Source organism: Mustela erminea, chromosome 8 (genome assembly GCF_009829155.1).
Source record: "Mustela erminea isolate mMusErm1 chromosome 8, mMusErm1.Pri, whole genome shotgun sequence".
Lineage (NCBI taxonomy): Eukaryota > Metazoa > Chordata > Mammalia > Carnivora > Mustelidae > Mustela > Mustela erminea.
Window position 1 is genome coordinate 41079233 of NC_045621.1, and position 24668 is coordinate 41103900.

The following is a 24668-nucleotide window of genomic DNA, read 5'->3' on the forward strand; positions in this document are numbered from 1 at the left end:
TTGGAAAATGTAGGTAGGTGGACAATAGAAAATGCTAAGCATCAAAGTCTTGCATGGTTAGCTCTTAGGTGGTGATTTATATATAATTTTTTTCAACTGATATGCATTTGCTAATATAGGTACAATGCAATCAAGACACAGTGTTCTCCTTCTCCTTCTTCTTTTTCTTAAGGAGAAAACTGCCAGAGAAGAGAATGACTCCTGGTCACCACTATTGGGTTTTGTGCCAAGGCACACTCAATTCTCAAGCAACTGGCTGAACGTCTTGAACCCCTGCAGGTCCTTAAAGTTCCGGAATTGCAACACTGGCTCTTGGACAAATATGACCTTAATTCAATCTGCAATAAGATCAGCCCTAGCCCCAGATCCGCCTCAAAACAGCAGAGGGGAAGCAGTAAGTGTCCAAGGGAATGGAGGAGGAAAGAGAGTGACACCAGAAGCCTTGGAAAAAGCAGAGAGGTGGGCTCCGTGTGAAAACTTTCCTTGGAATACTGTCCATATCACGAGCCAAGAATGAAGCTCTGAGTCGAGACTCATCCTAATCTGTTCCTCCCCTCCCTGTCTTCTTGGACCTGACCTTGGAACTCCCTCAGGACTTGAGCAGAATCTACAGGGATCTCTGGCAAAGTCCATCTGAACGCCCACCTGTCAATAGCTGATACTGGCCAAACACAGGACTTGCTCCAACAAGTTGACAGAAGAATCCTCAAGCCCATAGCAATTCAGCACTCTTCCAGAAAGAGAGATGGATAGGTTCTGGAAGACCCAGAGGGCCTGTCTTCCTTGGACATAACTTTTCTTCAGGAAGATGACAAAGAATAATCTTAGAGAAAATATCTGACTTATGTGCTCAAGATTCAAGTAAGCATAACGCTTCATCAGTTGTAAGAGACCTCTTTTAAAAGTACTAACACAAAAAACAGGGAATGATGGTGTGAAATGGGAAGCCGAAATGTGGAATGTGATGCATGAGTGGTCACTGTGGAAAGTGAGTCTGGATGATATGTGACCTTGAAGTTGGTTTGATGAACTGCATGTGACAATTATAATCCTGTCACTTTACAGTAACGCATGGTACACAAATCCCTGCTTGCTTTTGAAAGGGAAGTATGTATGGAGGTCACTGCTGAGCAAGGTAACATCTCTTCAGTTTTTCTGAAATGGAGCCATCTCCTCCAAGCCCCCATCCCTGGATCAGTGGCTCTCCCAGGAAAGTGTAAAGTAGGACACTACCTGCTTGATCTAGAGGCTAGATCAAGAAACCATTTGGAATGAATGAAAGGAATATTGCTTTGTCACATTCCTTATTCATGGGCTTCACTCAGGTGAGATGCTAACTGCTTTCAACATCATTTTACCCTTGACTCTCATGTTACTGGTTTTTGAACACCCATCCATGTTGGGGAAGGAGAGAAAAGGAAGAGGTGGCAGGACGTACAAACACATGTTGAGAGATTTGAAATGAACTTTTGACAAGATCTGTATTCTCAAGGAATGGCAGGGTCTGGGAAAGGAGACATGTCTGGTCAATGCAGCTGGTAAAACAAGCCACAAGCACCTTTTCCCTCCCTTGGTTCTCTCTCAGCACTGGGTGACCAGGTCCTGCAGTGAAAAAAATCCCACTATTTTTTCTCATCTTATTCCTGGCAGACAAGCATGTGAAAATAGATGTGTCTCGGTCACATTCACGATTTCCAGGGTGGCTGCCAAGTAACCAGCAGGACCACATGTGGGAACTGACGTGGTAAGCGTGCACCTGCTATTTTCCCATTAACATTTTCCAATGTGGGAGCTACAATTCTGCCAGCGTGTTGGAAGATTTTATCTGTTTATATTTTAATGCATGAATTCCACTTTTTTGTTGTGGAAAAAAAAAAAAAACACACCCCACCATAGATAAGTCCTCTTGATATTGTCTTGGTATTCTCTTGAACATGCATCCACTTTAGGACTATACAGTGGTCAACTCAGAAACTTGCTTTGGCCCTACAGTTCAAGTCTGTTCTGATCACTCTCCACCAGAATGAACACCAGCCTTGACCAACCCAATGATCATCCTCTCATCCAGCCATTGGTATTTGAATCAATAAAACCATGGAAGGGTGTGCTATTCATATCCCCATTTTACAGATGAGAAAACTAAAGTCCAGCAAGGCTAGGTGACTTGTCCAGGGTTTTGCAGCCCATAAGTGGTGTGGTCAGGGATAGAGCCCAGGCAGTTTGTCCCAAGGTTCCCTCTGTTAACACTCTGCCTTCCTGAGATTGGAGCCTATATGCATCAGTCACTCAGGGGTAGAGTGTTTAACAAGAGCAAAGAAACAAACAGAATGGGATGCCCAGTTAAATTTGAATCTCACAGACAGCAAATGTTTTGGTATAAGCATGTCCTATGGAATATTTGAGACATGCTTTTACTTAAAAATTCCTGTTTTATCTGAAATTCAAATTTAATTGGGTGTCTTGTATTTTCTCTGGCTATCCTAGCCAAGAGAAACATTGGTCATGGATTGAGAGATCCATCTTTGGAGAGCCAGAATCCTGGGGCTTAGGGCAACCTAAGGTGGGCGTCAGAAAAGACAAACTGGTCAGTGGAGGTAGCCTGGAGCTTCACTTCATCCCTGCCCCAGGCTGACTCCCTAAAGAGATTTGCAGAGCTCCATGGGAAGTGTTCATGCCAACGACACACATGTGGGAGCATGCACACTCACACATGTATGACCAGCATGCTTACACACACATTCTTGCACACTCAAACACATGCCTGCACATGCACCTTCACAACACACACAGTCTCACATGCATACTCATGCCTGTGCACACATGTGTATACGCACACACATACACCTGCCTGGGACACCAACCCATCAGGAGGGAGTCCATGCCAGTGGAGTTTCAGAGCTTCTGCTGGACAGATGGGAAGCAAAGTCAAGCCAGGGGGCTTCAGAGAACCCCAGCTAGAATCCATCTCCCAGGAGTCCATGGTTTTAAACTGAAGGGCTGGAAGGTATTATCAGAGCGCCCTATAGTTCTTTTACAGTTCTTTAACAGGCATGTGCACGTATCTCAGGCCGTGAAGCTTTTCTCAAAAATCAGTCTGTTCTGTCTGGTCCTGTTCAACAACATGGTATTTTCAGAAACTCCTCCATGGATTCTGTGATGGGACTAATTTTTAATTTTATTTTGAAATGAAGATACATAGTGTTTCTATTTTATGATTTTAGAGGTGCATGTAAGTGTGGACAGATAGAGAGATACGAAACATGCTTACTTCAAAAATGTTTCATGGGACTTCAGGTTATGGCTCTTTAAAGGAGAAGCAGGGTCTGCTGTCTTGCTCAGAAAACCAATAAGTGTATGACCCACTAGATTGTAAGCTCCTCAACGCAAGGACAGAATTCTGTCCTCTAATGCCCAATACAGAGCCTTATATTTATTGTTCCATTAGTTCATTTGTAAAATCTGATTAAACAAATACTGTTTGGTCAAAATGATAAGCCCCGCAGCAGTCAACAGTATTCCTCAGCCCATGAACTAGATGAACAACTATAATACATAATTGAATTCAAAGTTGATTTTTGCCGTTTCCTAAACAGATGAGGTTTCATTGTTTATTGTTTTCAATGGAAATAATCAAAGCAAAACAAAAGAGGGCACAGATGGCGTTGTCCTTTACCACACAAGAGGAGCCTGTTGTACACGCTCACTGTATGCCAGTTGCACCTGTCTGGGATTTTGGTGGAGAAACAAGACATTTATTAAAACATTAAAATAAATATCAACAAAGAAATCATTTATCTTTACAGTAAAGATTTGTTTTAGAGCACAATCAGGATTTTGAGTTTGTTCAGGGCTCAGTAGAAATATATTTGAGGCCAAAATATATCTTTCTGGAACCTTCAAGAATCTACAGAGTGAAAGAAAGATTAAGATACAATATCAGGCAGCTCCAAAATCAAAGTGATTAGTGTTTCTAGAATCTGTACAAATAAAAAAATACATATGTATACAATGTATATAAACCAAGATAGTCTTCATTGCTAAATGTTAACACTTTTTGTAAGAAAGCATTGCGCTTAATCAGCTCAGCAACTAATGATACTTCAATGCAAATTTGCTAGAAGAAAGAAGACAGAGTCACTAATTCAAATTATAAGGAGAGATACAAATCATATTTGTGGTACTGAATGCTGCTAGAATAACCCAGCCCAGTTACCCCAGCATAGTCAAAGTGGAAACTGGGTAGCCAAGGTTCATTGCAGAATACAACCAGGGATGGTCTTGACAGAACCAATCAGAAACACCTCTCTAAGCCACACCATTTGGACAGACACCTGAGAAGCCTGTGAAGTTTCTTACTGAAGTGTGGAAATTCTAGAAGCAAAGCAAATGTCCCTGTTATAAGTCCATCAACCATGAACCTGTTATTACTTCAACCAGGTCAGGTTGAAGAAGAGAAATGTTAGTCTAAGTGCTGACATTTATTCCTAACCTGGTCAAACTGTGGTTGGATGCTGCTGGGCTTTTGTTATGTTGGGCCAACGACTTCAGGTGAGGTACGGGTGTGTGTGTGTGTGTGTGTGTCTGTGTGTGGCATATGTGAGTATATAGGATATATATATATATATACACACACACACATATATAATAACTATATAGAAAATATATGTATATGATATGTATATATATGTGTGTGTGTGTGTATATATATACATCTATATGTATATATATACAATCTTTTTTAAAAACACATCTTTAAAAATCATCCCTGTCTGAGTTGAACTAAGAGAAACACAGAGTGAGCATATAAGCTAATGGGGTTTAGAGAAATAAGGGCACTTGTCCAGGGCAGGGATGCAGGGCACAGCTAGCCCCTGCTGGGTAAAAGCTGGGGACTGAGGAATCCTGTAGCTCATGGAGGTGGGAGGTGGCCAGGACAGTGAGGCATGGCTGGGCATGGCTTCCAGTTTGCATTCCTTCAAGAGGAGAGTGATCTACTCCCATGTGACTTGGTTTGCTGTTCCCTCCAGGTCAAAGTTTCCTGAATAAGTGTCACTCTGTTGAGTCCTGGTCATGCCCTGGCCTCTCAAGAGACTGTGGGTCTCTCCATGAGATGGGGGTGAGGGTTTGCCTGCCTGTCTAGAGCTGGCCACCCTCATGGGTTCCTTTGTGGAAGGAACTGTCAAATTTTGACTATCAAAATGGCGATCTTGCTGTGTCACCCTTGCATTTAATAGAAAGTCACTGAAAACTGCTGAAACATAAATGAGAAGTCACTTCTCTCAGGTCACCACGCAGGTGACTTAAAGCACCTGTTGACAGATACCTAGGGATGGATACAGACTCTGCACCCAGTGGGACCTGGGTTCAGATCTCTACTCCTCTGCTTATAGGTGGGAAAACCTGGAAATCCTGGTTCCATTGAAGGTAAAGATGCAAATGACAGCAAAACCAGCACTGGAGGGTTTGTGAGATTCAAATGACAGAACCCAGTGTAGAGTGCGTAACACTGGGTCTGACATGTGAAAAGCATCACTGTCATCATGGAGTGGGTATGTGGTGACTCAGAGTAGAAGAGACCACAGAAAAGGATCCATTAACTTCCTGAGCTTAGGACAATTCAGTATGAATTTTGAAACGTCAGACATCACAATGAATACCTACTGGGCTCCTACCACAGCCCAGCAAGATTCAAGGGTTAGGGCAAGAGAGTTGGTGTCCTGCCTTTGGAAGCTTACATAACAATACAAGAAAGAAACAAAGAAAGGAAGGAAGGAAGGAAGGAAGGAAACTTAATACAGGTGAAGGTTCAAAACCTCAGGCATTATGTCCGGAATGATTTTTGCAAATCTTCTCTAGTGACCACAGACTGGTCTTGTCAGAAACCACCAGCTTGTGTCCTTATACGGAATTCCTCACCGTCGGGGCTGGAGGTGTGGAGGCAGCACCCCTAGACCCTGCCCACAGGGATGGAAGGCCAGGAAGGAGCCAGCCTGTGTTTGAGGAACAGTCTACCTCCAGCCAGAGCGGTCTCTCAGCAATCCCCACTGCCAGTGAAGAGGGTGGGGGTGAGGCTGCCTCCCCATGGGGAAGAGTGTCAGTTCTGAGCCAGCATTTCTGACATTTTTTCAGGGCCTGCAAAAGCATACTACTCTCTCAAAGCAGAGGGATTAGAAAGGCAGTTTTCACCCTGGCTTGCTCTGGCACGTTTTAAGGAGCACGTGTGGGATCCGTCTCCTGACAAGGAGGTTGCTGGCACTGGCTGAGCACCATTGGTAAGGAATGGTCTGTGAGTCACAGATAGGAAACCGAGGGGAGGCAGAGGGCAGGGGCTGGGGAAATACCGAGCATGGACCGCAAAAGGCAGAGGGTACACGTTCTTTCTTCAGGTGATTTTCCAACAATGTGGAACAAGTTACTGAGCTGCTTTCCCTAGAGCTCTGGAAGCCCTGGGTCCTTTGACTGGGAGAATCCAAAGGTGAGCTTCAGATGGCAACACACATTTCAATGTGTCGTTTATAAATTGTCCCAGATAGCCTGGGTCTTTGAATCATGGCAAGAAGTGGTTACATGTTAGAAAAGCTGTAGTTCGCAGCAAAAGGAAGAGAGATTTTTGGCCAAAACTTCAGTCATTTCAAAGAAGAGTCATTCATCCAGAATCGTCTTTACTAGCAGGGAGGGAAATGTGCTGAGGCAAGTCCTGGGCTGGAAACAGGAGCAAGCCGGTGTTGGACCTGTCCCATGCTTACCTATCGCAGGAGCAAAGCACGTCCAGCCCCTCAGCCCACACCCTCCCTGCCTGGAAACATGCGGGGACCAGGTAGAAGAGGATCTCCGAAACCCACAGTCACAACAGGAGGATGGAGTCCTCATTACACGTGAGTTTTTGGCGGCACCATACAAAGAGGCCCGTGCTTCTCGGCTGTTTGGGGCTGACACGGTGGGGAGGCATAGAGATAGGTGGAAAATGAAAGGGATAAGAAGGTAAGTTGGGCCTCTTAATCAAAATAAATATGAATTTGTTTGATCATTATTTACATCTTCTGCACATACCTCCTTGGGCTCTGTGTTGTGTTCTCTGGGGTGACTACGGCTAGGGCAGATGCAGGTCAAGGAATTCATCACATGGTTAAGAATGCATCTGTCTGGAATGCAAGTACTGGGAGCAGGTTTACTCAGGCCACTGCCACCAGGGGTAAAGACCCTCCCAGGAGGGGTGCCGCTGCCCTGGGGACTCTCAGCAACTTTCTCCCGGGGACTCTGGGCCTTCTCAGGTTCTCCTAGGGTGTTCAGAAAACTTGGTCCCTGGTCTCCAGCTTGAGGTCCACCACGAGCACGCTCCGGATGAGCTCTCTGGGATGTTCCTATGGTGGCTGTGCTCCCAATGTCCACAGAAGACATCTGCATAGAAGATGTCCATGACTTCCATCTGGGGCCTCTCCTACCTCCCCACCCCTTCTGGTAATTGGATCATTTTCTTTGGGAATCCGCTCCCTCCTCTATTGTAACCAGCTCATGGTAGTGGGACTGTCAATTTATATAGTCTTCATAACTCTGGCCACATTGATTACTCCGTGTGTGAGTGCAGGGGTCTTTGTCAAGCCAATCCTATCCCTACATGTACTGAAGTGTGCAGAAGGCAGTTCTCCTGGGGGGTCACTGAGCTGGGATCTCCACTATGTCCATATTAACTGAAGTATAAAGGAAAACCCATTGCAGGTGACATGAATGAGTCCAACACAGAGAAGGAGGAGAAGGGAGACAAAGTCACACTGAGGATATCATTTGTATGCTGGGATTCAGCTTTCTCAGAGACCAGCCCCACCTCTGGCCTTCCCAGATGTGTGAGCCATTAAATCCTCCTCTTCAGCTTTAGCTGATTCAACTTCACTTTCTTGCATTTGCTAACGTGGTCCTTGCTGCCACCAGATGGCCTGGATGTCCTCCCTGGAGCTGCCTAGTCTGCATGCACCCTTCAGGGCTGGTCCTCACCCATAAAGTCAGCTGTGATGCAGCTGGAAATGTTTCCATGGATTCTGATGCCCAGATGCTTGGTGTCTTCAGACCCATTGTCATTGAACTTATGGTGGGCCCAGCTCTCTTTCGTGGAATGAATTCTTGCTAAGAGGCTCCATAGTCTCCCGGGCAGATAGATCCCTGGTAGCTTCTCCTCCTGTGCCCTGAAGACACACCCCGGCTTGCTGAAGGACAAGATGAGATGGATCAGGCTTAGGGTGGGAATCCTGGTGCAGGAGAAGCACTATGGCAGTCAGAGGAGGACAAGGAATGATTTGTGAGGGAGAGGAATGTGGTTGCCTCCTGCTTCATGGAGGACATGGCCTTTGCAATGAGTTTGAGGGAAAGATAGCATTCTCTCACTTAAGTCATGAGCAGAAGAAAGTGATGATATACTATAGCAACCTGGACAAGGAGCACTGTGAAAAATATGGAAGTGCCTGATTACTGCCATGATGTGAAAGGCCTAGCATGCCATTTGGACAGTTGGGGGGTCTTGTGTGGACAATGGGAGTCATCAAAGATTTTAGGGGAGGGTGAAATTACCAGAGGGAATAGGGGAGGGCGAAGTTATCAGAACTCTGTCTCAAGAAGGCTCACAGGCTTTGGCTACAACTTGACCTGGGTCAGCTTCTGGTCAGACCCTTTACCTTGCCTTGCTGGATCATTCGTCCCAAGCAAGCCAGCTCAGTCCAAGCCCAAGTCCAAGGAGCAGCCCACTAAGAGGGAAGGCTTACACAACGGGACTCACTGTTGTCCAGTTTCTTCCTGTAAGGCCAGGTGGATCCAGGATATAGGGTCAGGTTTCACAGAGCAGTGAGGATGGGCTGAAGAGCTGGCATGTTTCTGGAGGCACCCAAAGCAACATGGCCACAGGGACTGCTGGCTTGAAAAGAGCCATCAGGCAGTGCTCAGTATTCCTTCTACCTGTTCTCCCTCAGGACCACACTTTATTGACATCTCATTCCACTTCTGTATCATTGATGTTCCCTCTACTGGCTCTTTCCAGTTAGAATTTGAATGTACTTAGTTCTCTCTACTCTCAAATAAATTCCTCTCCTGACTGCACACACCTCTCCATCTATTTCCTAGCACATTGTTTCCCTTGGCAGTCTTGAGAGGGCTGTCTACATCCTCTGTCTCCACTTCCTCACCACCCATTTGTTCCCCAGCTCTTACAAGGTAGCTTTCCATTACCGCTACCCCTTATATAACCAAAATGCCAGCTACATCCCTTCACAGATTTTTTACAACATTTTCATTGCATGCATTAGCTAGTCTATAAAATCAACAGCAAAAGCTTGCTTTAGGAGTTCAGGATCCAGGACATCCTCATCAAGGATGCTGCTGACAAGCAAGAACACAACTGGCAGCTTACCTCCTAAGTCCTGGGGATAAATTATAAGTCATGGCCGCCACTGTTCTCTTCAATTCCTACTTTTGCTTACTTATCAAGTGACATGTCTCTTGCTTTGGAATTAATCTTTTTGGCATGATGACTACCTCTTCATATTTCAGAAAGTTAACTTGGATCCTTATTGTAGGGCAAGCCTACATGTTCCCAGCATACAACACTATTCTTACCCATGGCTTCTTCACTGAAGCTCCAGTGGATAGTGGTGGAGGTTTGATATGGGGTGAAGGAGACTTTTCCAGTTTGACACTCTGGAAGCTTCTGATATGTTTTGAAGAATGTTAGAGGTGGGGTTTACCTCTGCCACCACTTCAGGAACTAGGGCTGACTGTGGAATCTTGGACATCCTGCACCGAAGACTTAGCTCTGTCCTTTCTCTCTCCTCCCTCATGTCCCCCAAAATGAGATGGCCCTCTTTCTATTTAAGGCCATTGTCTCCACCTGTGTTTTGGACCACACTCTCTCTGGAAAGATGCTCCATAGGAGGGGTGATTGCACAATGTATTATCCAAATTGGGACACTTTGGGAAGTGAAATATGGTCTTTGGGAAAATCAATTGGATGCTGTGACAACGGGTGCATGTGAGAACTGTCCCAGGAAACTGGGATGTGGCCATCCTGCCAGAAGGGATCTCTTTCCTTTTTGGTGCCTACAGTCTGATTTCTGAATAGGCTCTTTTTCCTTCAGTAGGTAAGTGTGGCCAGACTGCTCTCACCTTTGTGCCTCTGTTCTCTCTCCCAACTGTTCCTCTTCCTCTTCTCATCCAAACTTATTGACCCCCTTTCAGTGTCTCATTTCTTCATCTACTATTCACTCTACAATACAGTGCAACTTGTTTTCTGCTTCTACTGCTCCTTAAAACTGTATTTACTAAGATTACAAATCACATTCTAATTGCTGAATAAAGCAAAAAGTCTTTTTAAGATTTTATTTATTTATTTGACCGACAGAGATCACAAGTAGGCAGAGAGGCAGGCAGAGAGAGAGAGGGAAGCAGGCTTCCTGCTGAGCAGAGAGCCCAATGTGGGGCTCGATCCCAGGACCCTGGGATCATGACCTGAGAAGAAGGCAGAGGCTTTAACCCACTGAGCCACCCAGGTGCCCCAGCAAAATATCTTTATCATTTTCTTACTGAGCTTGAGACTACTGCTCATTTCTTTCTTCTGTCCAGACACTCTCTTATCCTTGGCTCCTCATTACATTAGCTGTCTCTGCATTCTCTGTAGCCCACAGTGGCTGCTCTGTTAGGAAAGTAGGGATTTAGTTTTGCTTTCTCTTGCACAGAGAGTCACCTGTGTTAGCACTGTGTATTAAGCAGTGAGTTTCTGACACACTTGTCATATATTTAGTTCTCAACTCTACTCGAATCCACAACAAAATTTGCTGTTTTCTATCACTGGTATTTTCATTCTTTTCTTAAATACGTTCTTATATTTGAAAAATCTCAGTACCTCCCCCCAAATACAAATGATCTACATTGTCTAACTACAATGCAAAAGAAAATCAAGAATTACCAAAAACTACCAACAATAAAAATACAAACAATTGGAGGGACCAAAAAAAACCCGTCTCGCATCAAAGAGAAATCACAATTTCAGTGCAAATATTTAGAAATCAGAATATTACATAGGAAAATAGACGTAATTCAGCCAAAGTTGTTCCTAGAGATAAATTCATAGCATTCAACATGTTCTTTAACTTTAAAATGCATTAAAAACTACATATTCAACTCAAGAAGTGGGAAAGCCATAAAAACCAAACAGAAGAATCAATAAGAAAGCAGAAGAATTGGTGAATGAATCTATGTGGTGTTTCTTTGAAAAAATCAGTAAGATAGAAAAACCACTATTTAATATAACAAAGAATAAATGGAGGAGGAAGAGCTGGTGCTTGTTAAACTTTCTTGTCTTTCTTAAATTAACTATTATATAAAGTATTATCCAAGTCCTGCACAGTACTTCTTAATCAGGAGCACAACACTTATTTTAAAAAGATTGATTGATTCTTTTTTTTTTTTTTAATTATATCCCAGTACTGAGAATGTGCCTTGTGCACACAGTTGGATCCCAAATAAGGCGATTTCAGATGAAAGAGCACCTTCAATTGCTTTGCAGAGTGATAAATCTTGGCCACCTGAGCAATCATTGTAGTTAAGACTATAGGCTAGCTCATGCACGGAATGACAATGTAAAAACCAGTGAGGGTAAAATCCTGGAAAAACACGTGCATCTCTAAGAGAGAAGAATGAATAAATTACTCTAGAGTCAAATGGAAGAACACTACGAAACCATTAAAAATGAGGAAGATCGACATATACTGGTCTAGAAATATGTCCATGATGTTAAAAAAAGCAATTCTATTTGTACATATGCAAGCATCACACACACACACACACACACACACACATGCACACATACACATCACGATTCTGTTTTATATAAATATGTCTGCTTAAGAATATAAATAGATCTGAATGAATTTAGGACGATTTTGGGAAGGCTACCCACCACCTGTGAAGAGTAGCTACATGCTACACAACAGATTGGAAGGGTGAAGCATTTTCTTCTTTCCATTTCTTACTGTCTATGACTCAATTTGAAAACAAGAAGAGGTACGATGAGTGATCTTCAAAATAAAAAGAGCAGAACAGAACAGAACTAGATGGAGATAGGTCAGGCTCCAAAAGAGGAACAGTTGCTAAACCACACGACAGCCACGTGGGCCACCAGACACTGCCTGTCCCTCAGAGGCACCTCAGAGGGATGCTAACAATCCCCCCTCCCCAGACTCTCAGTAATAAGGTTTGGCAACTACTACCCCCCACCCCCAACCTGGCCAGAGTCTGACAGACGACAGACCTTCCATGACAGCCAGGTCCACAGGGGTCTCAGCTTGTCATCAGGAGAGTGGCAGAAACCACTCACGTGGGCAGCAGCATGTGGGAAGAGCCTGCCAAAAGACAGGGCTGTCCCCTCCCTGAGCTGGCAGTCCCTGCCTTCCCAGATCTCAGAGGTTCTTCTTTCCAGTTAAGTGTCCGCAAGAATGTTGGACCGGCAGCAGAAGCAGCCTATTGATCCCCAGTGAACATTAGCAATTCTGTGCCCCAAACCACACGGGCACACGTCCTTTCCTTGGAGAAGTTCAGGAGCCATGACAATTTAAAAAGAATCTTTTTTTTTTTCCCCCTTTCCTTTCATGCCACGTCTTATCACATGAAAACCCTAGAGTTTTCAACACCAGAAGCTTCTTTCTTGGAATTATTTCTTCCCCTCAAATAATACCTTAAAATATCTCAGAGAAGCACAAAACAGAAAAATAAACCCACACACTCAGCAATTAAGCTTTTCCATCTCTTGTAGGAAACTGGAATAAAATGACATTTATAACGCCCCGTCTTCCCAAGCACAGCCTGCATGGGGGGTGGTTGAGGATGTTCATCACAGGGGTGAACACTTCGCTCCAGAAAGGATCAGACTTAAGGGCGGGCTTGTGAGCGGGGAACGTGGCAAGATGAGGGGTGGTGTCTGATCAGGTCGCCACTGCACCCCAGAGTTCTGGTGGACCTGCCATGACAACACCCTCCCATTAGAAGAGTATTACTGTGCACAGTGGACGAGCAAGCAGGCTCCCAGCCTTAGCAGATGGCACTCTGAGTTCTAGATGGCACTTCACCACTTTCAAAATACAAGGGTAAGGGGTGTCTGGCTGGCAGTCGGTAGAGCGTGCCACTCTTGGTCTCAGAGTCGAGAGTTTGAGCCTCATGTTGGATGTGAAGCGTACATAAAAAAATATGACAGCATGAGTTCTTTATTTCATTCCCAATATGAGGCTGTAACATGGGCCAGGAAAGTGTCCTTATCTCAGAAATCCTAGCTTGCTTCCAGTTGCAGATCTAGGGGATGTTTGATTAAGCTTTCTTGGTAAGACTTATTCGTGTCCAATTTGTCATATAATGTTTTGTTCGCTGTTTATCTCTCCCACCAGACGGTGGAAGGCATCAGCAAGCACTTTATCTGCTTTGTCAAATGCTGTCTCCTCAGGGGTCCTCCAAATAGAACCTGGTATCTGGTAGCCAGTAATTAAAAGTTGTAGCTACTTTTGTTGCCAGTCTCATTCGTTATCATCCTGGAGGAGGGCTTTCTGCAGAAAAGTCATGTGAGCAGAGATGGAAGACCAGGAGGAGGGAATAAGACCAAGGGGAACGGGTAGAGGCTTTTGGGCAGATAGACACACATGTGTAAAGGTCCTGGGGCAGGGAGGAACATGGAAGAGAAAGGGGCCAGGAAAGGCAGTGGAGCTGAGATGGGGAGCATGGGGTCTGGGGAGGGGTTGGTTGGCCCTAGGACTTCTCATCACACATTCTCCCCTCAGCTGCTCTCCCAACATGCACGGGCTGCCGCAAAAGCTGCCCGCCTATCCCGACCACACTTGGACTGTGACCAAAGCCAACTTTCAATAATTCAGACGTGTGCAAATCCCTTTCTTCCTTACCGTCCCCTAAGGCCTTTGTGACACACTGCCTAAGGCCCTGTCAGGAGTGCCCCTCGCCGAGAACAGCCACGGCAATCCTGAGGGAAAGAATCGGGTGCCTGGTCACCAGCTCTCCTCACCTACAGAGCCATAAACAGAAGGATGGCATATTGACGAGAGAGAGGATGGACAGACAGGCGATGGAGTGGAATGAAATACAGAAACAGACCACACATGCACAATCATTTAATTTATGATAAAGGTGACATGGCAGGCAAGGGAGTTGGGAGATTAATAAAATTTTCAGTAAATTTTGATAGAAAAAATTAATCCTGATGCTTCTCTTAGAGCATCCCTAAAAAATCACTTCCAGATGCTTCGCTGTTCTGTATGTGAAAGATAATGTCCAGGTGCCTGGGTGGCTCAGTCTGTCCAGCGTCTGCCTTCGGCTCAGGTCATGATCCCAGAGTCCTGGGATCAATTCCTGTGGCGTGCTCCCTGCTCAGTGGGGAATCTGCTTCTCCCTCCCGATTGTGCATTCTCACTCGCTCTCTCCATGTCAGATAAATACATAGAATCTTTTTTAAAAAATAAAGATAATGTCAGAACACTTTGAGATGAAAATGAGAGCGCATCTTCATGGCTCTGGAGTCACGACGGGTTTGTTAAATAAGATGGATAGAGCATGTTTTCAGCCCAGGGTCAAACACCCCGTAGCTTTAATAAAGGCTGACTAATCACATAAACAGTTAAAGAGACAGTAATTACACCAGCAGAAGGGATTTTTTGCATGCCTCTGGAGCTGTTACCAAAACAGATACAGCGGACCCCGATTGTGTCCCAGGGTGGTGGGCCATCCATGGGTTCTGCACGTAAACCTCGGAGGAGGGCCACCGTCAAAGAAATTTTGTGGTTAATCAGCCCAAAGAGAAGGAGCATGTCCATGGCCCTTTGCCTGAGCCTCCTCTGGAAAAGCTTCGTGCTTATAAAACTATTATTTACTTTTTTGAAACTGTTTAGAGCACCACGTGTGGTATCTATCATTTCCCTTCAGTCTTTTCATGGTTCAGATATGCTCTTTTTTTTTTTTTTAAAGATTTTATTTATTTATTTGACAGAGAGAGAGATCACAAATAGGCAGAGAGACAGACAGAGAGAGAGATGAGGAGAAGCAGGCTCCCTGCTGAGCAGAGAGCCCAATGCGGGACTCGATCCCAGGCCCCTGGGATCATGACCTGAGCCGAAGGTAGAGGCTTAACCCACTGAGCCACCCAGGCACCCCAGATATGCTCTTTATTTTCCAGAACATGCTGACAGCTTTTTAGAGCCATGCAAAGTCTTCTACACAATTGTGACTTTTAGAAAAAAATAGGTTTATTTTGCTGAATTTCCGCACAAGGCATTCAGGGCACATACCTAGTTCGTGATGTAGCTGAACCAAGAATGGCTCTTCACTCTACACATAAAATGACCTCAGGTCCTGCCTAAAACTCTTTGTCTGATATTAATGTCGTCATACCTGCCTTTTAAAAATTATATTATTCTGTTATTACCAGTTCGGTTCTAGAGTTTATTTTATGTTTAACCTTCTGTTTCTCTTAAGTGGATTTTTTTAAATAGAAAGCTAGTTAATGAAGTTTTAATGATCTAATAAAAAATCATGCTATTCAATAAGAGAACAAAAGCCCTTTTACTACCATAATATTTTTGCTGGGTCTTCTCTAAGCTTGGGTATATGTTCTTGCTCTTCCTTCTCAATTTTTCTCCATCTTTTGTTACACTGTTCTGTCTGCTTTCACTTCTTCAGCAATCTAGAAGTTTAAAATCTGATTTTAGTTTCATGAGCCCTTACTTTATAGCTTTGCAAAAAGGTCTTGAACCTAAGTTTAGGTATTTTCATGCTGAAAAAGAAACCAAGCACATTTTCCTTTCTTTCACAGGAGATGAAGATCCTTAAGCATTGACTTATTACTCCAATACTACCCAGTCTCCTGTGATTTTATCTGAGATCATAAACCACATCACATCATTATTTACATTTTTATGATTAGTTTTTTATTATTATTTGTATTGACTATTTGTTATTATTTCAAATTCACATGCAAATTTAAAAGAATTACTGTGACTTATCTATACAGATTTTAATTAATTTAATTAATTAATTAATTAAATTGAACAGATTTTAATCCTTATCACCTACCCAATTACTTTCAACAAAACTTCACCATACTTAAATATGATTCTGTGTCTGGGATCTTAAGAACATTTACAAGTTATTATTTATTAGGAAAAGCATTATGTTGCTGCATCACAGGAAAGGATATGCCTGAAGAATGTTTTTTAGTTTCCTGCTTGCAAATGTCAATCACAAATTCTCCAGACAAAAAATGATTAAGGGTCACATCTTACTGTTGTTGTTATTTTTGTTTTTCCAAACCAAATTAATTTTCTTAGCTTGAACTGGCACAGAAGTCTATAGTTCATCTGATTTTTATTTTTTGAAGGCAACACATTATTCATTTGTTTTTTTTTTTCTCCTCCCTGAATACTTATAAAATTCTTTTATGACCTTTGACTTTTAAAAATGTAGTTCAGATAAGTCTGGGTGTTACCAGCTTGTAATTAAATTTGTTAAGTTCGTGTGGCCAACTCGCTCTTCATATTTGAGTCTTATTAGATCTGAAATGTTGGTTTAAAATTATTCTTCCTATATTCAAATACCGCTTCTGCTCCATTTATTCTTTTTTTCCTTTGTGGGAATATTATTAGATTGGTTTTCAGTTAAAATTCTTCCATGTCTGTTACCTTGTCTATCATCTTCTCACTTCTTTACTTCTTATTCTGTGTTCTGATTTTTCAAAATTTTCTTCCACATAAATGGATGTGATTTTCTGTTGGAAATGAATCTCTGTTGATTGCCTTTGATGTAAGTTTTTATTTAGCTTTTGATTCACATGCTGGTCCTATACTTATCTTTTTGTAATCCTCAGTCTGCGTAATTAATAGAAAATAAAATTTTCCTGAAGTTTCTTTTGCTTTTCAATAAATAAAATAAATGTATATGTAGAGGGTGCCCCCTTCTTGGAGAGCTGTATGGTGCTACATAGTCACTGTGACCCAGTGTCTAGAGAGACCCCTGATTTCCATCACTACCCTTGTTAATGCCTGGAGGGTTCTTCCCAGCAGGGGGGCTGGACATCAACCCACAGTCTCCTTTCAGGCTCCCTAACACAGTGAGGTAGTGTCCCCAGAGCTCTCAGTTTGGGATTTTAAAATTAATCTTTAAAGTAGGGTTTTCACAGATTGTATTTCCACTTCTCCAGCATTTTTATGCTCTTTGCATCTGCACCGATGAGGTGACCACTAACGTGCAGACTGTGGAATACAAACCAACTCAGCAATTTGCATCTTTGTGCACCTGCTACAACATGAAGAAGCTGGCACATTGCTCAGTTCTTCCTGCTCTTGCCTTCTTTTTCTCAGAAGCCATTTCTCCCAGTTTTCAGGCACTATGAAACAATTCTCTCCCCACTAGCTTTTTTGAAGGTTAAAAACCCTTTGCCAATGGGCATTCATTTCAAAGAAATGAAAGTGTATATTCATGCACAAACCTGTACACAAACATTCCTAACAGCTTTACTCATAATAGCGAAAGACTGGGAGCAGCCCAGATATCCTGCAACGGGTGGATTGTTGCACAAGTGCAATGCAACTATACCCAGGAGCGAGGTGCACCCATACCCTGGAGGGAGGACCACCCATACCTTGGAGGTAGTTGCACCCATACCCTGGAGGGAGATGCATTTATACCATGCAGGGAGATGTGCCCATACCCTGGAGGTACTCCCATACCTTGGAGCTACACTCCACCATGGAACACTACCAGTGATGAAAAGGGATGAGTTATTGAGAATCAAATAACCTGGAAGAAACTCCAGAAAATTCTGCTGAGTGAAAAAATGTTATATACTGGATTCCATTTATGTAACATTCTTAAGATGACAAAATCACAGAAATGGAAAACAGATGAGAAGTTAGGAGTTGGAAAGAAGCAGGTGTGGCTATAGAAAAGCAACACGACAGGCTCCTTATAGGGATGAAACGTCCTATATCTTGACCACATCAATGCCAATATCCTAACTGCAATAGCGGACTACAGTTTTGAAAGATGCCATCATGGGAAGGCATTTTTTTCAACTGCCTCTGAACATATAACCATCTCAAGATACTCTTTGCCTAAAGTCTTTCAGAGACTCTACCTTCTGGCATTTTTATCCCCATTGTCATGACCATTATCCTAAACGTGTGTGATGAGTCCTAATCAACATGAATATAATCTGATTGAGTGAGTCTGATTCATTAAGATCCATGCCAAACACTCACTCTACCTGAGCACGTCATTACACATTTTTTCACGCAAGATGGCATTTCAGGAGATGTGTGCCAGGCAATGTGCATGAAGTCTTCTCTGTCAGGGAGCCAACGTTATCAATAGACCACAGAGTAATTACCTGAACCATTAGGGTGTAAGCATCACAGAGAAGGGGGACATGTGTCTTGTTCCAGGTATAGGCACCACAAAGCTGAAAGCAAGAGTTCCACCTCTCTCAGTCCTTTGATTTTCTGATGCAACAAAAGAGTCGCCATGCTAAAAGGGAGCTCTACAGAAATAAGGGAAAGTGGAAGAGATAAAGTAAAAAAAACTTGAAAAAGATGTCTCCAGGCCAAACCCATCTGCTGCCTGCTTCTTTCCCCATGGACCCTACTGATTTAGCCCCAGCTGGGAACCTCTCCGTGGAGTGCCAAGCAGCACTGCTGCCTCCCCTTGCTAGTGGCTCTTTGGAGCAGCAAACAGGGAGGTCCCTGGAGTAGAACTGCAGGGACATGGATCTCAGGCAAGGGCTATCTTCTGCTCCTGGAGACCCTCAGATCGGAATCACTCCTCTCTCAGGCCTGGGGCTTAAAGAGCCAGTTTGCTATGGAAGACACTTAAAAAAAAAAAAAAAAAAAAGGGGCGGGGGGTGGGAGGTTGGGGGAACCAGGTGGTGGGTATTAGGGAGGGCACGTATTGCATGGAGCACTGGGTGTGGTGCAAAAACAATGAATACTGTTACCCTGAAAAGAAATAAAAAAAAATATATATATATTTTTAAAAGCGGGGGGGGGGGGGGGCTCCCTGCATTCTCATCTTTGGATAAATACATGAAGAAATAGAAACAAAGAAACAAGATTGGAGCTCCATCAAACTCACTTTGCCTGAAGGCTATAGGGAGAAGAAGCCAGAGTGATTCTTTTCCCTATGGTATTGATCCTTAATCTACCTCTTTATCTGCCTGTAGTCATGCGGGTGGCTCTGGCATTTCCCCTACTCAGCCTCAAATGTGTGTTTTGGCCGCTCCTGGCACTTGAAGCTCATTCCCTTCTGTGTCCCACCCTCCCTTATACCTCCGACTTTCTTTTGCTTCTTTGATCCCAAATGTGGTATTTCCTCCCCATTCAGCTTGTTGCTCTCCCCAACCCCCATATGGCTTTCTCATTAAACAGGGTGAAGGACCAAGGAAGACATCACCTTAGTGGCAGACACAATGGGCAAGGGAGGACACCAGACTGGATGGCATCGATCTTCTCTCTAGAGTGAATGACTTTCCTGGGAACACCTGAAGTCAGGAACCATGGAATGATCACAGAGCTATGTGACAGGTATCACAGCTGTTGTGGCCTCCTAAGCTCACATGTGCCCAGAGCCTGCCCTAGAGGGTCTTTGCACAGCTCGGATCTGGGACCCTGGGACCACAGTTGCCTGATGCCAACACTGAGTTAGTTAGTTTTCTTTCTTTCTTTCTCTCTCTCTCTCTTTCTTTCTTTCTTTCTTTCTTTCTTTTGGACATGGAATGTCCATCTTTCATCACTGGGATTTTGTCTGGTGGGACCTCGGCTGGCATCTCCTTTTACTAGTGCCAGCCTTTGCCCTCCCCAGCCCTCATCACCTGCAAGCAGCCACCTCTCCATGCACTGGCAGCATGGCAGAGAAGGAAGGATGTGCTGTGCCCAAGGGAGCCTGAGACCTGTTCATCTGGACAATCCTATGACGTCTCCAGTTCCAGTTCATTAGAATTTCCAGCCTCTGTGGACCAATGTTGACTTGATCAAGAAATGGATGTTTGCCAACTTGCTAATACCCTCTCTCTCCCAGCTACCAGGGAAGACATTTCTTTGATATATCAGAGTCTCCTTCATCAAAATTGGATACAGTTCATACTAAGGTTTATTGACCACAAGCCTCCTCCTCAAAGCTGCTGACCAGGAGCCCAAGGACACTGCATGCCATGGTGCTCCCAGCAGCCTTGTCCCTGGAAGTGACCTTCTGCTCACTTCTGCTCATCTGAAGGTTCTTCTTGCTACTGCTTTGGTGTTACAATTCAGCTGAAATGAGGGAGACAAGTAGCATGCCAAATTTAAGGAAGTGTGTCATCCCAGGGCCCCAAGAGAGAGCACCCCCTTCAGCATAGTACCCAGATGCTTCATACATGCCATCCCACCCTTGACCCCGTAGGACATCCTCCTAGGTCTGGCCCCCTGGCTGCCTGCCTCTGCTTTCCACTGCCCCCTCAGGAATGCTTTCTTGTTCCAGCTCTGCACCCGAGCTGAAGCCAGGCTCCCCAGCAAACGACTGACATTCACCTTGAGAACACTGTACTGAAGCTGTGCTGAAGCCAGCAGCAGTGCCATTTCCCTGTGCCAGGTTCTGCAAGAACCCAGCCTCTGCTCTGCCTCAAGGAGAACCTGATTCCCCTCCCACTGTAGTCTGGGTCCCATGTGGTTTGCTTGCAGTATGCAGTCAAAGCCATGCTGACTTGGAGGTCAATTCCAAAAAGATGGTGCAGTCCCTACCTTGCTTGTTGGAAGGCTCGCCATGGCCCAGGTGGCTGAGGAGCTGATGCTGGCTCTTCTGTGTTCTGCAGCTGCCTCTTCGTGGGGAGCCAGCACCTTCTCGGTCACTATACGGGAAGCTGAGCACTGGAGAAGCTCTCACAATGCTTCCTGCTTCTGCCCAGAGCTTACCCACATCTTCAGTTGCATCTTGCTCAGAGAAGGCACTCAATATATTTTGTAGAAGGAATGAATTTTAGCTTCATAATTCATGTTATAATTCATCTGATAAAGAAATATATTCCTTTTATAATTTTTCTTTTCCAGCAATGTCCTGGCTATTCCATATTTCTTTTTCCCTACCAATAAAACCTAAAATTATTTGGCCAAGTTTCAAAAATTCTCTTGGGCTATAAGTTGGGTCCTATCTAACGTAGGTGAGAATAAATAACATTTTAAAATAATGTTGGGTTTCTGCTCTGTGTCAATTATATTATATTATATATTTTTAAATTTTATTTTATTTCTTAGTGATCTCTACTCCCAACATGGCGTTCGAACCCATAGCCCCAAAATCAAGAGTCACGCGTTCCACCCACTGAGCCAACCAGTCTCTCTCTCTCTCTTTTTGTAAAAAAGATTTTATTTATTTATTTGACAGAGAGAGAGATCACAAATAGGCAGAGAGGCAAGCAGAGAGAGGGGAAGGGAAGCAGGCTCCCCGCTGAGCAGAGAGCCTCATATGGGGCTCGATCCCAGGACCCTGATATCATGACCTGAGCAGAAGGCAGAGGCCTAATCCACTGAGCCCCCCAGGTGCCCCATCTCTCTCTCTTTTTAACATGTTTTTGTCTGAATATGCATCAGCAGAGATTATATATCATTTTCTTCATATAAATCTTGTACCTTCTTATTTATCTTATTCCTAATTATTCTGCTTCTGTTGCTACTGTAAATAGAAGCTGTCTGCTTAATATTTTCTGCCTGGGTTTTGAGTTCAGTAATGAGCTATTGACTTTTGTGCCCATAACTGTTATTTTAAATAACCAATCGTGGAGGCTGTGATCACAATGCATATTTATTCTTGTCTCCCTATCCTTTAAGATCCACTTAGTGCAAGAGCTTTTCCTTTGCCTATGAGAACCCCCCCTACATGTTACGTGCTTACTCTCCCGTGAAGGTAGCCCCAGGGCCACTTTTAGTGAGAAGGCAAGACATGATTCAGAATTTAGGGTACCCTGTCACCTGGAATGGCCAAAACACTGACCTTGATGTAGAGACCATCTGCTCCCCTTGACTAACAGTGTTAACAAAAGCAGTGGTAGGGTGTTCCACACTCATTTTTTCCATTTAAAAGGAAGGCTTTTGACATTTCCCTATCTAGGAAGACATTTGTTCTGTATTTTTCATGGATACACTTTAGCACACAAAAGAAATCTCTATTCTAAAATTTAGACTTTTAAAATAAAATCACGGTTGGGTGTTTTCGTATATCGTGATATTCTGAATTTACTGAGATTACCAGATTGTTTCTCTTTTGATGGATGGGCATATTCAATTCTATATACGCCTTTTCGGATATCAAGTCATTTTTGCATCACTGGTATAAAATGCAAATGTATTGTTCTGGATCATCTTTATGTATTTTGTTGGGTTCCATTCTCCAATATTTTATGTCTATAGGCATGAATTACATAGGCCCAAATACCCCCTTTCTGTGATGTCATTGAGTTCTATTAGCATGCAGTTTTGATGACTTTATGAAATGACTTTGCAAGTAATCTCTCTTTCTTTTTTTTTTATTGTTTGTCAGAATTCGTATGAAATTCATTCCTTAAAGTTTTGGTAGAATTAGCTTATGACCACATGGGACTGATGTGTTCGAATTTTAAATATGTAAACCATTTGATGCAGCAATCCCAATTTTAGCAATATATTCTGTTGATATTAAACAAAACATGCTGTATAAAGGTTTGTGCATAAAAATACTTATTTCTAGAGAAAACAACTGGAAATGATCTAAGTGCCCATAAGTAGTGAAATGGTCCCATAGAGTATAGTCAGCCACAGTTTGTGGTTGACTGTACTATAAAACATTGTCAAACTTCTCTTAACTCTCTATATTACGTCTGCAAAGATGTCCAAATATATTGTCAGGTGAAACAAGTAATGTTGCTATAAAGAAAGGGAAAAGAAAGAAAAAGTGGTCGCCTGATGTGCATAAGTTCCTCGGCATCTACCAGTGTTTATTTAAAACAATGCTCTTAAACAAAGAGCATTAACATCTCCAGAAAGTCTGCCCGGAAGGATTAGCAGAGGAGAGTAGCTGTGATCAGAGGCTTTGGATGGAGTAGCTGTGACCAGGGGCTCAGGAGCCCGAGATTGCTGTTGAGATCCCAGCTCTGACACGTACGGACTGTGGGACCTGGGGCTTCCTACTAATGTCTCTGTGTCTCTGTTCCCGTTCCTGGGAAACAGGGGTAGGAAGAATGCCAGACTCTGCCACTTCATGGATTACATGAACACACCTGGGTTCCTGGCACAGAGTAGGAACTTCATGAATGGTTGGCACTTATTATTATTGAAGTGTTAATTAATATTATTCCATTCTTTATTATTTATTATTTAAGTGCTTACAATTATTTAAGTATTATCTAAAAAGTTGATGGGAGGAGGGAATATCTGGTTGTGAACCATCTTTTAAATCCATTACTGTGGTTTTTCCAAAACTTTCAATGATTTACTTCTGTCATTGAGAAAAATAAATCAAATGGAAAGAAAAGAGCCCACCAAGTGTATCAAGGGTGAGAGTGGTTTCTGGGAACAGCTGAATCCCTGGGCAGACAGATAAATCTGTGAAAGCTTTGATGTTTCTCAAAACAGAGCATTAAGCTGAGTCACAGCCTCTCCCGTAGCTTTGTATATCATTCTTAAGTTGGAATCTGTATCATTCCTACCCCAAATCATCAGCAGTGACAAGCTTGCTTCCTGGCAGAGTAATTAGGAGCCCACATAAATAAGCATTTTTATTTCCCAAATGCTTGGCTCTGGGATGGGAGCCCTGAGCCTATAATTCCTGACTCTGGGGTGACATGGCCATGGGGACACAGCAACTGGAATCAGACCACACTGGCCCTGCCCCGTCTGAGCTCCTGGCATGTCACTGCCCCGCACAAACTGTGGTTTGGGGACCCATTTCTTCCTGATTGAGACTGCTGTGAAGATTTCATGAGCTAACCTACACACAGGGCTTATAGAACGCCCAGCACAGGAGACTCACTCAACTCTGATGAAGATGGTAACAGTGGCTAATTTCCAGGATTGGAACAGTATGCCAAAAAATATCTAGGTAGCTAGCTAGCTAGCTAGCTAAATAATAATTGAACAACATGCATAATTCAAAGACATTTTAAATAAGAAGAAAAGACAAAAATTTAAGAATGACTCGACAAAGCATTTGTGCATTTCAAGCTCAACAGAAAATGAGCAGAATATGCACAAATAGGAGGAGACACATTAGGCTGATGAAAACAGTGAGAAGTGTGACCTCTCTTCACTCTTCAAACACCCTAACAAGGTGAACTCTCCCCAGATGAACCCATGTCTCTGCTGCCCCTTCCTAATGCTCCCCGTAGAGAAAAGGACCAATCTGAAAAGTAAAAGGAGGTGCTTACTCAGATGCTCCCTTCTTTTTGGGAGCCAGATGACTGCGGGGAGGGGGAATCCTCTTCTGTTCTCTTCTCCCCCATGCTGAGACTCACCGGACAGTGCCCACACCAGGGAAGGTCTGTAGCAGACTCTCCGTCCAGCTGTCCAGCTGGTACTAACCAGGATGCAGAGAAGTGGGGCTGTTGAATTCATAACACAGTTCATAGCCGTTGCGCCCTCACACAAAGCTGC

At 43.5% G+C, this 24668-nt stretch overlaps 1 long non-coding RNA gene across 3 annotated transcripts in view; it reads right to left on the bottom strand.

Annotated features, from left to right (window-relative positions):
• The window catches only part of LOC116597473, a 59003-nt gene extending 38082 nt beyond the window's left edge, over positions 1-20921 (bottom strand). For 2 of the 3 annotated variants that reach the window (XR_004288619.1, XR_004288621.1), the window contains exon 1: positions 20790-20921. This is a non-coding gene — a long non-coding RNA (uncharacterized LOC116597473). Of the gene's footprint in view, positions 1-14360; positions 14477-18409; positions 18560-20789 lie in introns of those variants that run through there. The other variant, XR_004288620.1, reaches the window with a different exon arrangement.
• Positions 20922-24668: the final 3747 nt, after the last annotated feature.